This window comes from Lithobates pipiens, unplaced genomic scaffold (assembly GCF_037356315.1).
Source record: "Lithobates pipiens isolate NorthernLeopardFrog02 unplaced genomic scaffold, aLitPip1_a1.2 Scaffold_1, whole genome shotgun sequence".
In the NCBI taxonomy this organism is placed as follows: domain Eukaryota; kingdom Metazoa; phylum Chordata; class Amphibia; order Anura; family Ranidae; genus Lithobates; species Lithobates pipiens.
In genome coordinates this window covers 71,787,121-71,801,391 of record NW_027507685.1, presented here as the reverse complement: position 1 = coordinate 71,801,391, position 14,271 = coordinate 71,787,121, and positions in this window count along the sequence as shown.

The following is a 14,271-nucleotide window of genomic DNA, read 5'->3' as shown; positions in this document are numbered from 1 at the left end:
CTAGCAAAATGGTCCGGTCTGAAAGTGTTTATGTTGAATATACTATTTAAAAAAACAACTTACAAAAAAAGATACTCTTTACAATAGAAATGTGGAAGGTGACATGTTTTTGAGGGGACAACTACGGTGGTTGCCATCTTTATCTTTCCTCCGTTGTTTGGCGAATAATGGACCTGGAAGAATCCTGTATATATTAGGTTTATATAACACCAAATATGCACATCCTTTTTCCAGGTCTGTGACTAAGTAGTGAAACCAGAATCAGATTGATTGCCTTAGATGATGCACCTTCAAAAACAACTCACAAATGCCAACTCCTATATTTTAACATTGATGGATTTCATTTAACAAACTTTGAGCAGATTTCTTGAAGTCCACTAAGAGCAAATTCAGCAACAGTTGGGGAGCATTGAATACAGGTCTCAACTGAAGTGCTAGCTGTAGCTTGAAACACTTTTTGGCAGATATTTTGTAAGGTTCTGGTAGTGTTGAAACTTGCTATAGCTTACTAAATCCTGTTTAAAGCTACAGAAGCATTACTTTTAAATTCTTTACTCAGTCTTCCCACCCTGGAGTTGTTCAAGAAAACTGGTCAGTCTTTTTGGCTGAACTCACACAATTGAATCTTATGTTGACCGCATCCCAGTTCCAATGAGCGTAGATATTTGTTTGGGTTTGGTTCAACCACTGGCTCCTACGATCGCCTTGTTTATGCCTGGAAAGCCACTGTCCTGAAATATCCAGTGGCTTCTACACTTGACTATTGGAAGCACTTGGTCAACCCGACCATTCCCCTCTATAAACTTGGATATGCATCAAGGGATTGCCAGGGAATTTTTGCAAGGTCTGAGATGTATGGGTGGACTGCCTTTCCATAAATGCTGCCTGGGAAGACGCTATTGTTTGGTGAGGGTTTGGTATAGGATTTGTTATGGTGTTTATTTTTTTATGCTTTTTCATAACTAAATGAGCCAGGTTATGCCCAATTGGCTCTGTTTTGTATTTTTTTTGCATTATAACATTCAATAAATAAGAATTTGGAAAAAAATGCTCAAAGCTTGTTAAATGCTTCACAAATGCTTACTAAATCTTTTTTTCAGACTACCATTTACAAGCTAGATTTAAAAAATCTAATCGTATGAGGCCTAAGCCAATATTAATGTTTTATCTTGAAAATAGCATAGAGATTTGAGAACCATACTGTGGAAAGAGCACAGAAGATTTGGGCAGAGAAAAACGACAAACAGCTAATAAAATGGAGGGAGGTTTCTTTTGTAATGAAATAGGTGAAAAGCTGAGCTTGTTTAGGAAAAAAGACAACTGAAAGGTGAAGTAATATATATCGGTAATTGTTTCCACGTTTAAAGTGTATCTAAACCCACAAATTTTATATTTTGCAGCTTACTGGTCCTTGGGATGGTGGTTGCATTTGTTTTGTTTTATCACTCTTATTTTTGCTTGTTTTTCAGTAATCCTACAAATAAAACACATTCTTTCCCTGGGTGGCTATGTCACTCTTCCACTATATCTATGGATGGAGCTATGGTTGTCACTCTAGATTGCTCTTCTGGTATTGACTACTGTCCATATCTCTTCCTCTCCATTACATGGAGGGCAGGGCAATTGGTTGTTTACAGAAGATAGCTAGGAAGGAAGGTATTCTTTGGTGCAGCTCACAGGAACTGGCAAGTACACTGCATTTCAACAGATATTTTCTGTATTTGGTGAAAATGTTCCTAAAAAGCAAAATAAGGTAGCCGGCTAAGGATTATATAAAAAGCAGAAAAGCTCCTCTGAGTGCAATGTTTTAATGTGTAGTACAATAAAATATTCAGCAATTACATATCAGTAAGTATAGATGTGTTCATTGAAGATGGGAGTCTCATGGAGATGTGGCCGGTGTCAAGAGCAGGTTCCAAGGAGTGCCAAATCCAGGCTGTGTAAGCTGCAAGAAGCCAGAGAGGAAGCCGACTGTATCCTATGGAGGAAAGGTGACGATCCGCTCGTGGAATAGCGTGTGACGTCAGCAGGGTCAGGGGAAACACAACGCATTTCAGAGCATGTGCGAAGTCTGTATGGCGCATGTGCGCTCCTTTCTCAAGTGTGGACACTGAGGGTGTTACCTTGCGGGTGCGCTCCTGAGACCAGCATTTGCGTCCACAGAAATGCTGGACTTGGCCCCGCCACCTGGCGCCCACGTCATTGGATTTGATTGACAGCAGCGGGAGCCAATGGCTGTGCTGCTATCAATCTATCCAATCAAGAGCCGGACCCCGTGGAGAGAGGGACAGTGCATCCCTACCAAGGAGATGAAGGGACTCAGGTAAGTAAAACGGGGGGGCTGGGGGGTTGGTGACTGACAGGTGTTTTTTCACCTTAATGCATAGGATGCATTAAGGGGAAAAAGACACATGGTTTTTTTTTCCTTTAACTACTTAAGGACTGGGCCTCTTTTTCAGACTCTGTGTTTACAAACTAAAAACTATGTTTTTTTGCTAGAAAATTACTTAAAACCCCCAAACATTCAAAAAAAAAATTCTAACACCCTAGAGAATAAAATGACGGTTGTTGCAATACTTTCTGTCACACCCTATTTGTGCAGCGGTCTTACAAGCGCACTTTTTAAAAAAAAAAATACGCTTTTTTTAATTAAAAAATAAGACAACAGTAAAGTTAGCCCAATTTTTTTTTATATTGTGAAAGATAATGTTGTGCTGAGTAAATTGATACCCAACATGTCATACTTCAAAATTGCAGCCGCTCGTGGAATGGCGACAAACTTTTATCCTTAAAAATCTCCATAGGCGACCTTTAAAGAATTCTACCGGTTGCATGTTTTGCATTACAGTGGAGGGCTAAAATTATTTCTCTTGCTCTACCGATCATGGCGATACCGCACATGTGTGGTTTTAATACCATTTTCATATGCGGGCGCTACTCACGTATGCGTTTGCTTCTGCATGCGAGCTCGGCGGGACAGGGCGCGTTTTAAAAAAAAAAAAATTCTTATTTATTTTACCTTTTATTTTTTATTTTTACACTGTTTTTAAAAAAAATTGTATCACTTTTATTCCTATTACAAGGAATGTAAACATCCCTTGTAATAGAAAAAAGCATGACAGGTCCTCTTAAATATGAGATCTGGGGTCAAAAAAAAGTCCTCAGATCTCATATTTGGACTTAAAGTGGTTGTAAACCCTTACAAACCACTTTGACCTACAGGTAAGCCTAGATTAAAGGCTTACCTGTAGGTCCAAGCAATATCTCCTAAACCTATATGGTTTAGGAGATATTTGCCCGAAAACGGGCACCGCTGTCTACAGCGCATGTACCGTAGACAGCGGCGCGCAGGCGCACTGAGCGCGGCATTCTCAGCGACGGAGCTGACGCGCGTGTCGGCTCCCGTGCGCATGCGCAGGAGTGACGTCATGGCGGCTTCGCCGAATGACAGCGGCGGAGCTGCGAGACCCCACCAACAAGATGGATGCAGCGGACTACAGGGGACAGCAGCGACTTCGCTGGCTCCTGTGTCAGGTAAGTGACACATAATGGGCTACTATGCGATGCATAGTAGTCCATTATGCTTTGCCTTTGCAGGGAATGAAAGAGGAAGTAAACTCATCAGGGTTTACTTCCTCTTTAAATGCAAAAAATAAATAAATACATTTTGTCATTTTGAAAAGAGGACATAAAAAAAAAATGTGCCTTTAAGATGTATGGGCGGAAGTGACGTTTTGACGTCACTTCTGCCCATCTATGGTATGGAGATGGGTGGGGGCCACCTTCCCCTCACTAGTCTCCATACCTAGCACTCGATTGCCTCCGCCGCTGCCGACCGCTCCAGTAAGCGGCGGAGGGCACCAGATCGCGGCGGAAGGGGAAGGCCCTCTCCCACCACCGATAAAAGTGATCATGCAGCGAATCCACTGCAGAGACCACTTTTATCTTGTAGCCGACCTTTGGCCAAACACGGGGATACCAGGGTTATGGCAGCTAGCTGCTGCCATAACAACGATATCCATCCCCAAAGTAGGGACGTACATCGGTGTGCAGTGGTTGGCAAGTGGTTAAGGTAAAAACCTTCCAGTATCAGCTCCCCCCAACCCCAGCCCCAGATACTTACTTGGCTCCACTTTCGATTCAGCACTGAGCCCAAAAGCAGTATTGCTGCTCTCTCCCACCTCAGAGGCACAGAGACAGCAGTGAGAGCCATTGGCTGCTGTTGCTATCAATCTAATCCTGTGAGGAGGGAGTGGGGGGCAGGGCCAAGCAGCTCTTTGTGTGTCTAGGGGTGCACACAGCCTACCTCGGGGGCGAGCTTGCATGAGTGTCACCATAGCAAGTGGTTGGCTAAGAGGGCACACACAGAAGAGAAGGAGCAGACCGCACCAGTGGGGGACTCCAGAAGAGGAGGTTTAGAGCTGCTCTGTACAAAACTATTCCACAAAGTATGTAACTATAATATGTTTATTCGTTTTTTTTTTTTTTTTCAAAAAAGATGAGTCTTAACAACCACTTTAGGGGCAAAAACCTGTGCAAATGATGTGATAAATCAGTCACAGACTGCAAAACTGCAAAAGTAATACATTTGGATTTCCAGGATTGTGAGCACAAGTGTATTTTGCTAAAAAAGACAGAATCTGATATTAACTAGGTAGAAGCCTCACTGTGTCACCTGCTTACAGTTAGCACTATTATCGCAAGGGTTCTCGATTCAAGTCTTGGTCAGTACACTATCTGCATGGAGTTTTCGTGTTCTCCCTGTGCCTGTGTGGGTTTCCTCCCACACTCCACAGACATTCTGATAGGTAAATTTGCCCTAGTATGATATTCTGCTTTGAGTGCCCAAGATGGCTGCCTCACCATCTGCCCAAGCAACAGATAAAACGATTTGAGTCTGCAAAGAGAAAACAACTCTAGCAATATTAAAAATGAAATAAAAAAAAATCCCTCATAGGTGCTACTTCATAAATATAGAAGAAAACAGCTACAAATGGGGAATGTTCGCCTGTACTGAGCAATCAGATTCCATCATATATCCAATGGATTTTTCCCCCACGTGATTTCAGTGTCCCCTTCACCACCAATTCAATGATCTCACCTTCCTTTTAGACCTACAAAAAAGGGGAAGGTGCATTTGACTTATTATTTTATAGGTCTAATGCCACGTACACACGATTGGAATTTCGGCCAGAAAAACACTGATGAGAGCTTTTCATCGGAAAATGCAACCGTGTGTATGCTCCATCGGAATTTAGCTGTCCGAAATCCCGCCAGCAAAAATTTGGTGGCATGTTCTTAATTTTCCTGATGGAAAAACTTTCTATCGGAAGTTCCGATCGTGTGTGTGCAATTTCGACACGCAAAAACTGAGATTCAGCTATGAGATGGAAGCTATGGGCTACTGGGTATTGAACCACCCTTTTCTAGTCCCGTCGTACGTGTTGTACGTCACCGCATTCTTGACGGTCGGAATTTGGTGTGACCGTGTGTAGGCAAGACAGTTTGAGCGGAATTCCATTAGAGCTTTTTCTGATGAGAATTCCAATCGTGTGTACGCAGCATAAGAGGAAGGTGAGAACTTTGAATTGGTAATGAAGGGAACACTGAAATCATTTGGTGGAGAAATCTGTGGTGAGCATTGATTATTTGAATGATTGAATCTAGAACAGCAGACTTGAACAGACTTGAATATTAGTTGTTGTAAAGAGCACTATTGCACATTGACACATAGTGAAAGGTGGACATCAATTTATATAATTTTCGAAATTTTTATAATTTTTATCTTTTTTTTTTTAATTGATGATGTGGAAATGTACTTAGGACTGTGGCATGGTACTATGAAGATTTCATAAGACACACTGATTCACTGATTTTTATTCAACTCCAAATTTGTGTTTATTATTGTTCTCTAGTTTTTATGAATATGTTCTTTAACCACTTGGGATCCGCGCTATTGCAAAATGACGGCAATAGCGCGGACCCACATTTTCGGGACTACGTCTATTGACGTAGTCCCGGTTACGAGCGGCCTGCGCGCCCCCTGAGGGGCGCGCGCGGCGCGCTCTGTGATCCGCGAGTCCGTGAGACTCGCCTGATCACCGATCCGTGTAAGGGGTCGATCCCGACCCCTTATCACGTGATCAGCTGTCAGCCAATGACAGCTGATCATGTGATAAAACGGAGCCGGTAATCGGCTAGTATTCCTCCTCGCGCTGACAGCGCGAGGAGAAAAAAAAAAAGCCGATCGCCGGCGGCCGTGTTCGGGACATCAGTCCCGATCACGGCCAACAATTTAAACGGACACCTGCCCCCTGCCAGTGCCCACCTGCCACCCGCAGTGCCATCCTGAAATAAAGTAAGTGCCCCCCTGTCAGTGCCACCCAGCAGTGCCCATAGTGCCCACAGTGCCACCCAGCAGTGCCCACAGTGCCACCCAGCAGTGCCCACAGTGCCACCCACAGTGCCACCCAGCAGTGCCACCCACAGTGCCACCCAAAATCTGCCTCAGGTGCTGCACCCCAGTGCCGCCCATCAGTGCCCAGCAGTGCCGCCCATCAGTGCCCAGCAGTGCCGCCCATCAGTGCCCAGCAGTGCCACCTATCAGAGCCACCTATCAGTGCCACCTATCAGTGCCCATCAGTCCCATCTATCTGTGGTACCTATCAGTGCCCATCCGTGCCACCCATCCGTGCCACTTATCCGTGCCACCCATCCGTGCCATCTTATCTGTGCCCATCTTTGCCCATCAGTGCCGCCTTATCTGTGCCCATCGGTGCCACCTTATCTGTGCCTATTAGTGCCGCCTTAACTATGCCTATCAGTGCCCATCAGTGCAGCCTATCAGTGCCCACCAATGCAGCCCATCAGTGCCCACCAATGCAGCCCATCAGTGCCCACCAATGCAGCCTATCAGTGCCGCCTAATCAGCGCACTTCAATGAAGGAGAAAAATGACCCGTTTGCAAAATTTTATAACAAACTATTAAAACATGATTTTTTTTTTTTTTTTTTTTGCATCTTTTTTTGTTTGTTTAGCAAAAAATAAAACTCCGAGCTGTAACTAAATACCACCAAAAGAAAGCTCTATTTGTGGGAAAAAAATGATAAAAAATTCATTTGGGTACAGTGTTGTATGACCGCGTAATTGTCGCTCAAAGTGCATCAGCGCTGAAAGCTGAAAATTGGTCTGGGACTGAGGGGGGTTTAAGTGCCCAGTAAGCAAGTGGTTAAGCAGTGGATTGCTTTTACCATGGGCTCCATGGCAGTTTTCATTTATGGGCTCCCTACCAGTTACATTGGGTGATATATAAGGATCAATGTAAATAGACATTTGTATTTTGCTTCTGGTGTGAGTATGTGAAACATTTCTGCAGGAGTTGGTCCGCGGTGTTTGAACTGTGCATTGTATTATATGTAACTGTGCATTATATGTAGCAATATAATCTTAGAAAAATACTCATAAGATGGTGTCAAATAATATAGAAACAAAACTTCAAGGTCTAGGGAATGTGCACGTGTATTGTGTATGATTGTTTGATTGTCTTAAAAGGAAACCTTTATTGAAAGCAATACAAAGAGTGTCATTGCTGACCTCCTGCTAAAGAAAAATCTAAAGGCTTCCAGAGCAAAAACTGACTTAACAGGAAGAAAACTGAAATGTAGAAAGCCTTGACATACTCATGCACCCCCAGGAGTCTGGGGCCCTAGGCAGCCACCCATTCTGCTTTTATGAATATCTACTGTTGTGTTCCTTTGTTTGTGACATGTTTGGTTACAACAAAGTACCCCGGTCGCGGATTTTAATTTACATTGTTGGCAAATATCATGTTGCTAAATAAAACACTTTTCTGTTTGCTGGTAGGAGTGGATGAATATAATTTGAACATCAATCCAAGCTTTACAAGCCATCCTCTGCTATCTCTGCTGGTGTCACTTCATTTGTATTGTTCTCATTTAATTACAGTAATTTTGCAATGAAGGCGATGATAACAACGAAGCCTGCATAAAATAAAAATCTAAATATTTCTATGGAACTAATTAACAAGTCATGAACGTACACAGGAGAACATTGATGTATCTCAGGGGATCATCTTGTATTAATATCTGAGACATGTCACAGGCTTTCACACTGATTAGACTTATTAGAATATTTAGGAGAAAGTCGTTTTTTTTGTGAATATAATTTTAGAGTTCAAAGAAAAAAATGTTCAGTATAATTTTTGTACACATTGGTATGTGAACCCTCTTGGTTGATACTTACTCTTTCTCTGAGAACCAGGAGATGGAACAGTAGGGGTCCTTTCACACAGGCTTTCCGATCAGGTCCACATGTCAGTTTTTCAGGCGGACCTGATCGGACCTTGCAGTCTCCTCTATGAAGCAGCGGGTGTCAGCGAACACATGTCCGCTGACACCTGCCGCCGCCCTAACTGATTCTGCCCACAAAATCCAGACTGATGGTTATCCTATTTTCCATCTATCTGGCAGATCAGATCAGAAAGGATCAGATGAAAATGGACAGGTGGTCCATCTCCACCCGATTCCCCCATAGATGAGAGCAGGACTGTGTCTGTGTCTGCTTTGCATAGCGGAGCCGGAGCGGACAGCACCTGTCATCTGCCTGGAGATGCCTGCGCTGTGCAGAAACTTGACAAAGCAAGAAAACGATGTTGCACAAAAAGAGAACTGGTCATAGTTTACAGCGTACCTTTATTACACTTCACGAGGCATGAATATTCTAGAGGTATTTTTATCTTAAATGTACCATTTAACACCGCTTACAAAAGATAGAATGTGAACAAGCAATAACCAGCAGACATATTGGTACAAAGGAGATTGAAAAAGCATCCCGTTACAATAATTTAGAAAGTGCCAGTAAGAACCACTGGTACAACAGTATAATACATTAGGAGTCCAGTAAGTAAACAGTTGGATCCTGTAGGGATACAAATCAGAAGGTAAAAGGAGAAAGGGGGGGTGCTGATAAATACACGTCAGCCAGTGGCAGAACTTTCAGGGTTGTAACAGCCGTATTTGCGACTGGGCCCTGCTGTTCTGCCGCCGTGGGGGGGGCCCCAAGATCCTCCAGCATCTCCCCCTGCACCCCTGGCTGTCAGTGTGGGATACAGTGGGGGGATGGGTAGCTCTATGGTGCCCATTGGGATCTCTCTAGGGCTAGTAGTTCTCCTCCCGAGTGTATACAGTGGAGGGGGGGGGACTCTGGCCCAGGCATGTATCAGTTTCACTCTTCAGTGTACAAGTGAGTCGGCTCTGCTTGTACACTGTTTCTGATACATCCCGGGTCAAAGGCCCCTCCCTTCTCCTCTGTATACACTCAGGAGGAGAACTGCTGAGATCCGGCGGTCCACCAGCACCAAAGAGCTGCTGATCGCCCCCCACCCACCTCCCCCCAGAGATGTGCTGGGGTTTGGAGGTGCACAGACAGTGAAGACCAGCCAGGTACAGGAAAACCTCTGGGGGGGGGGCAGCTGTCTGGGGACACTGATGTAAGGAGGGGCTCTCTAGGGACACTGATGCAAGGGAGGGATCTCTGGGGACCCTAATGTAAGGGCGGATCTGCACTCAGATATGTAACGATTTATATATACAGTGGTGTGAAAAAGTGTTTGCCCCCTTCCTCATTTCCTGTTCCTTTGCATGTTTGTCACACTTAAGTGTTTCAGAACATCAAACCAATTTAAACAATAGTCAAGGACAACACAAGTAAACACAAAATGCAATTTGTAAATGAAGGTGTTTATTATTAAAGGTGAAAAAAAATCCAAACCATCATGGCCCTGTGTGAAAAAGTGATTGCCCCCTAAACCTAATAACTGGTTGGGCCACCCTTAGCAGCAACAACTGCAACCAAGCGTTTGCGATAACGTGCAATGAGGCTTTTACAGCGTCCTGGAGGAATTTTGGCCCACTCATCTTTGCAGAATTGTCCTAATTCAGTTACATTAGAGGGTTTTCGAGCATGAACGGCCTTTTTAAGGTCATACCACAACATCTCAATAGGATTCAGGTCAGGACTTTGGCTAGGCCACTCCAAAGTCTTCATTTTGTTTTTCTTCAGCCATTCGGTGGTGGACTTGCTGGTGTGTTTAGGATCATTGTCCTGCTGCAGAACCCAAGTTCGTTTCAGCTTGAGTACACGAACAGATGGTCGGACATTCTCCTTCAGGATCTCTTGGTAGACAGCAGAATTCATAGTTCCTTTTATCACGGCAAGTCTTCCAGGTCCTGAAGCAGCAAAACAGCCCCAGACCATCACACTACCACCACCATATTTTACTGTTGGTATAATGTTCTTTTTATGAAATGCAGTGTTCCTTCTACGCCAGATATACTTGGACACACACCTTCCAAAGAGTTCCACTTTTGTCTCATCGGTCCACAGAATGTTGTCCCAAAAGTCTTGGGGATCATCAAGATGTGTTGTGGAGAAATTGAGAGGAGCTTTGATGTTCTTTTTGCTCAGCAGTGGTTTTCTCCTTGGAACTCTGCCATGCAGGCCATTTTTGCCCAGTCTTTTCCTGATGGTGGAGGCATGAACGCTGACCTTAACTGAGGCAAGTGAGGCCTGCAGTTCCTTGGACGTTGTTGTGGTGTCTTTTGTGACCTCTTGGATGAGTCGTCGCTGCACTCTTGGGGTAATTTTGGGCAGCCGGCCACTCCTGGGAAGGTTCACCACTGTTCCATGTCTTCGCCATTTGTGGATAATGGCTCTCACTGTGGTTCGCTGGATTCCCAAAGCTTTGGAAATGGCTTTATAACCCTTTCCAGACTGATAGATCTCAATTACTTTCTTTCTCAATTGTTCCTGAATTTCTTTGGGTCTCGGCATGATGTGTAGCTTTTAAGGATCTTCTGGTGGACCTTACTGTGTCAAGCAGCTCCTATTTAAGTGATGCCTTGATTGTGAACAGGTGTGGCAATAATCAGGCCTGGGTGTGGCTAGAGAAATTGAACTCAGGTGTGGACAACCACAGTTATAGTATGTTTTAACAAGGGGGGCAATCACTTTTTCACACAGGGCCATGATGGTTTGGATTTTTTTTCACCTTTAATAATAAACACCTTCATTTACAAATTGCATTTTGTGTTTACTTGTGTTGTCCTTGACTATTGTTTAAATTGGTTTGATGTTCCGAAACACTTAAGTGTGACAAACATGCAAAGGAACAGGAAATGAGGAAGGGGGCAAACACTTTTTCACACCACTGTATATATGTTTGTAGGAGGAGTCAGGCTGCATAAAGCCTGCCCTCCTTTGCCTCCACCCCTCATGGTCATAGGCGCTCGTGTGACGTCATTTTCGGCGTATCTCTTTGCGGGTTGCGGGTGCTACGAGGAACTTGACGGACGGTGTGTTCCCCCTGCTTCGTTTCTGGTCTGGCTTACCAGGGGCTACAGCGGTCTTCTCGGAGGGTCTCGTGCACTGCAGGCACGGGTAGGAGGGGAGTTTGTCTTCCCACCGCTCTCACCGGACTCTTGCGGTTTTAGGGGGTTAAGCAGGGCTTGCCAGTAAGTTGCTGGAACGCATTTTTTATTCAAGGCATTTCCGAGTCACAGATCGTACATGGAAGATCTTAGGTGGTTTCTCTCTCAGCCAATTATTTATTTTTCTTTGTAAGCTGATATGCAGGATCTTGGGTGAATCAGCAGTGCTTGTACAGAGTACAGACCAGGGTGCTTATTGGTAAATACATTTGATGATTTACTAATGTATGCTAAACTGCATTAAGGTGTTTTTGTATGTGCCCAGTGTTCAGCTTTATAATAAAAAAATTAAAAAAAAAGATTCAAATCATGTAGCAGTACCAAGTAGCGGTTCAGCAGGAAAGCTGGTGTTTAGTGAGGATGGAATCTGCTTGTAAATGACACCATGAATATTTATGGTATAACATAGACACTTCAGCCATTTCCAGCTCATATGGTGGGATTGGGAGGCTCCTGTTCACTGGGGCACTGGGCTTTGGTACACCCCGATCCAGATGCCTCTACTCTCCCCATTTTAGGGGCCGGTCGGGATCAAAGCACCTCCCAATCCTATGCTGTAATTGCAACCTGTTACTAGAGTTCCATCATAAAGTCATAAAGTCATCATAAAGTCATCAGCGTTTTTCGCCCGTCAGTGGGCACAGTGCATTCATCTCACAGCCCAATTGCTCCCCCTCATGGCTGCGGATGGGGGTTGTCCATGGTAGTACAGTTAGCAGGCAGGGCGGCCTGCAGTGTGCTGCAATTTCACCTGCATGGGGCCACACTGCTAGTGCCTTGCTATCACGTACAACACAGGCTGTAATTTACGTTTCTCGTGCAATTTACTTTATCATGCAGTTTACGTTCTCATGCAGTTTACATTCTCATGCGGTTTACGTTCTCATGCAATTTACATTTCTTAGATATTTATGTTTTTTCATGTTATTTACGTTTCTCATGCAGTTTACATTTCTCATGCAATTTACGTTCTCATGAAATTTACGTTCTCATGCAAGTTACGCTCTCATGCAATTTTTACGGTTCTCATGCAAGTTACGTTCTCATGCGATTTTACGGTTCTCGTGCAATTTACGTTCTCATGCAATTTACGTTCTCATGAAATTTACGTTCTCATGCAATTTATGTTCTCATGCAATTTTACGGTTCTTATGCAATTTACGTTCCCATGCAATTTTACCAATTTTATGTTTTTTATGCAATTTACGTTCTCATGCAATTTTTACAGTTTCTAATGCGATTTACATTCTCCTGCAAATTTACGTTCTCATGCAAGTTACGTTCTCACCCAATTTACGTTTCTCTTTCATTTTACGTTCTCATTCAGGTTAACGTTTCTCATGCAATTTAGGGTTCTCATTCAATTTAGGGTTCTCATGCAGGTTACGGTTTCTCACGCAGGTTTCAGTTTCTCATGCTGTTTACGGGTCCCATGCAATTTATGGTTTCTCATGCAATTTACGGTTTCTCATGCAATTTTCACTTCGCATGCCAATTCACGTTTTCTTACATTTTCTCATGTTCTTACGTGTCCCGTGTTTCTTACGTGTCCAGTGTTTCTTACGTGTTCAGTGTTTTCTGACATGTCCCGTGTTTTTCTGACGTTTCCCATGTTGCTCACGTTTCCCATGTTACTCACGTTTCATGTTATATGCCTTTCATCTCATTGCCTTTAGTTCGCTGCATGCTCACCTCCAGGATCTGTCAAGTTTACAGATCTATACGGGCTGAGGTTTCATTTTTAATTTATTGGTGTCCCACTATCTTCTCGCCTGTATTCCATACCTCGTACATGCAGGTTGCGGTTCTCATGTAATTTATGGTTTCTCATGCAATTTATGGTTTTCTCATGCAGTTTTAAATTTTTTTCGCTTCTCATGCCTGTTCAAGTTTTCTTACGTTTCTCATGTTTTTTTACACTTCTCAGGTTCTTTCGTTTCCCGTGTTTCTTCCGTTTACCGCGTTTCTTCCATTTCCCGTGTTTCTTCTGTTTACCGCGTTTCTTCCGTTTCCCGTGTTTTCTTACATTTCCTGTGTTTTCTTACGTTTCCTGTGGTTTCTTTTGTTTCTCATGGTTTCTTTTGTTTCCCGTGGTTTCTTTTGTTTCCTGTGGTTTCTTACTTTTCCCATGTTTCTTACGTTTCCCATGTTTCTTATGTTTTCTATGTTGATCACGTTTTAAGTCACATGCCTTTTCATGTCATTGCTTTTAGTTCGCTGCATTTCCATCATGCTAGTGCTCACATCCAGGATCTGTTATGTCTACAGATCGATATGGGCTGAGGTTTCATTTTACTTGATTGTTGTCCCACAATCTTCTCACCTGTAGTCCGTATGTCATACGTGCACGTTCACCATTACACCTTTACTACTACTTACCACGGTCTGTGGGTACCTTAGCCCTGAGTGCTCGTTTTAATTTCCTGTCTTGGCGCCGCAGGTGCCTCGGGCTCACTTCTGCCTACACTAGGGTGGTGTTGTCATTAGGTTCACATTCATGCGCTGTTGGTCCTGTCATTTCTGCACCCACATCCTCATACTTGTCAGGTACCAGGGGTATTGTTAGGTCATGGGTTGGTTGTCTGTTATGTTCTTTGGTCATTTTCATACAGCTGGGTTGTCTATGTTCTTCCACTGCAGATTACCCATCACGTCTATGGGTTTAACGATTTGAGGTGATCGTTTGTAATTGGCTTGTTTAGTGGCAAGTCTCCTCATCTGTCCTTACGTTTCTCATGCAATTTACGTTTCTCATGCTTTTGTT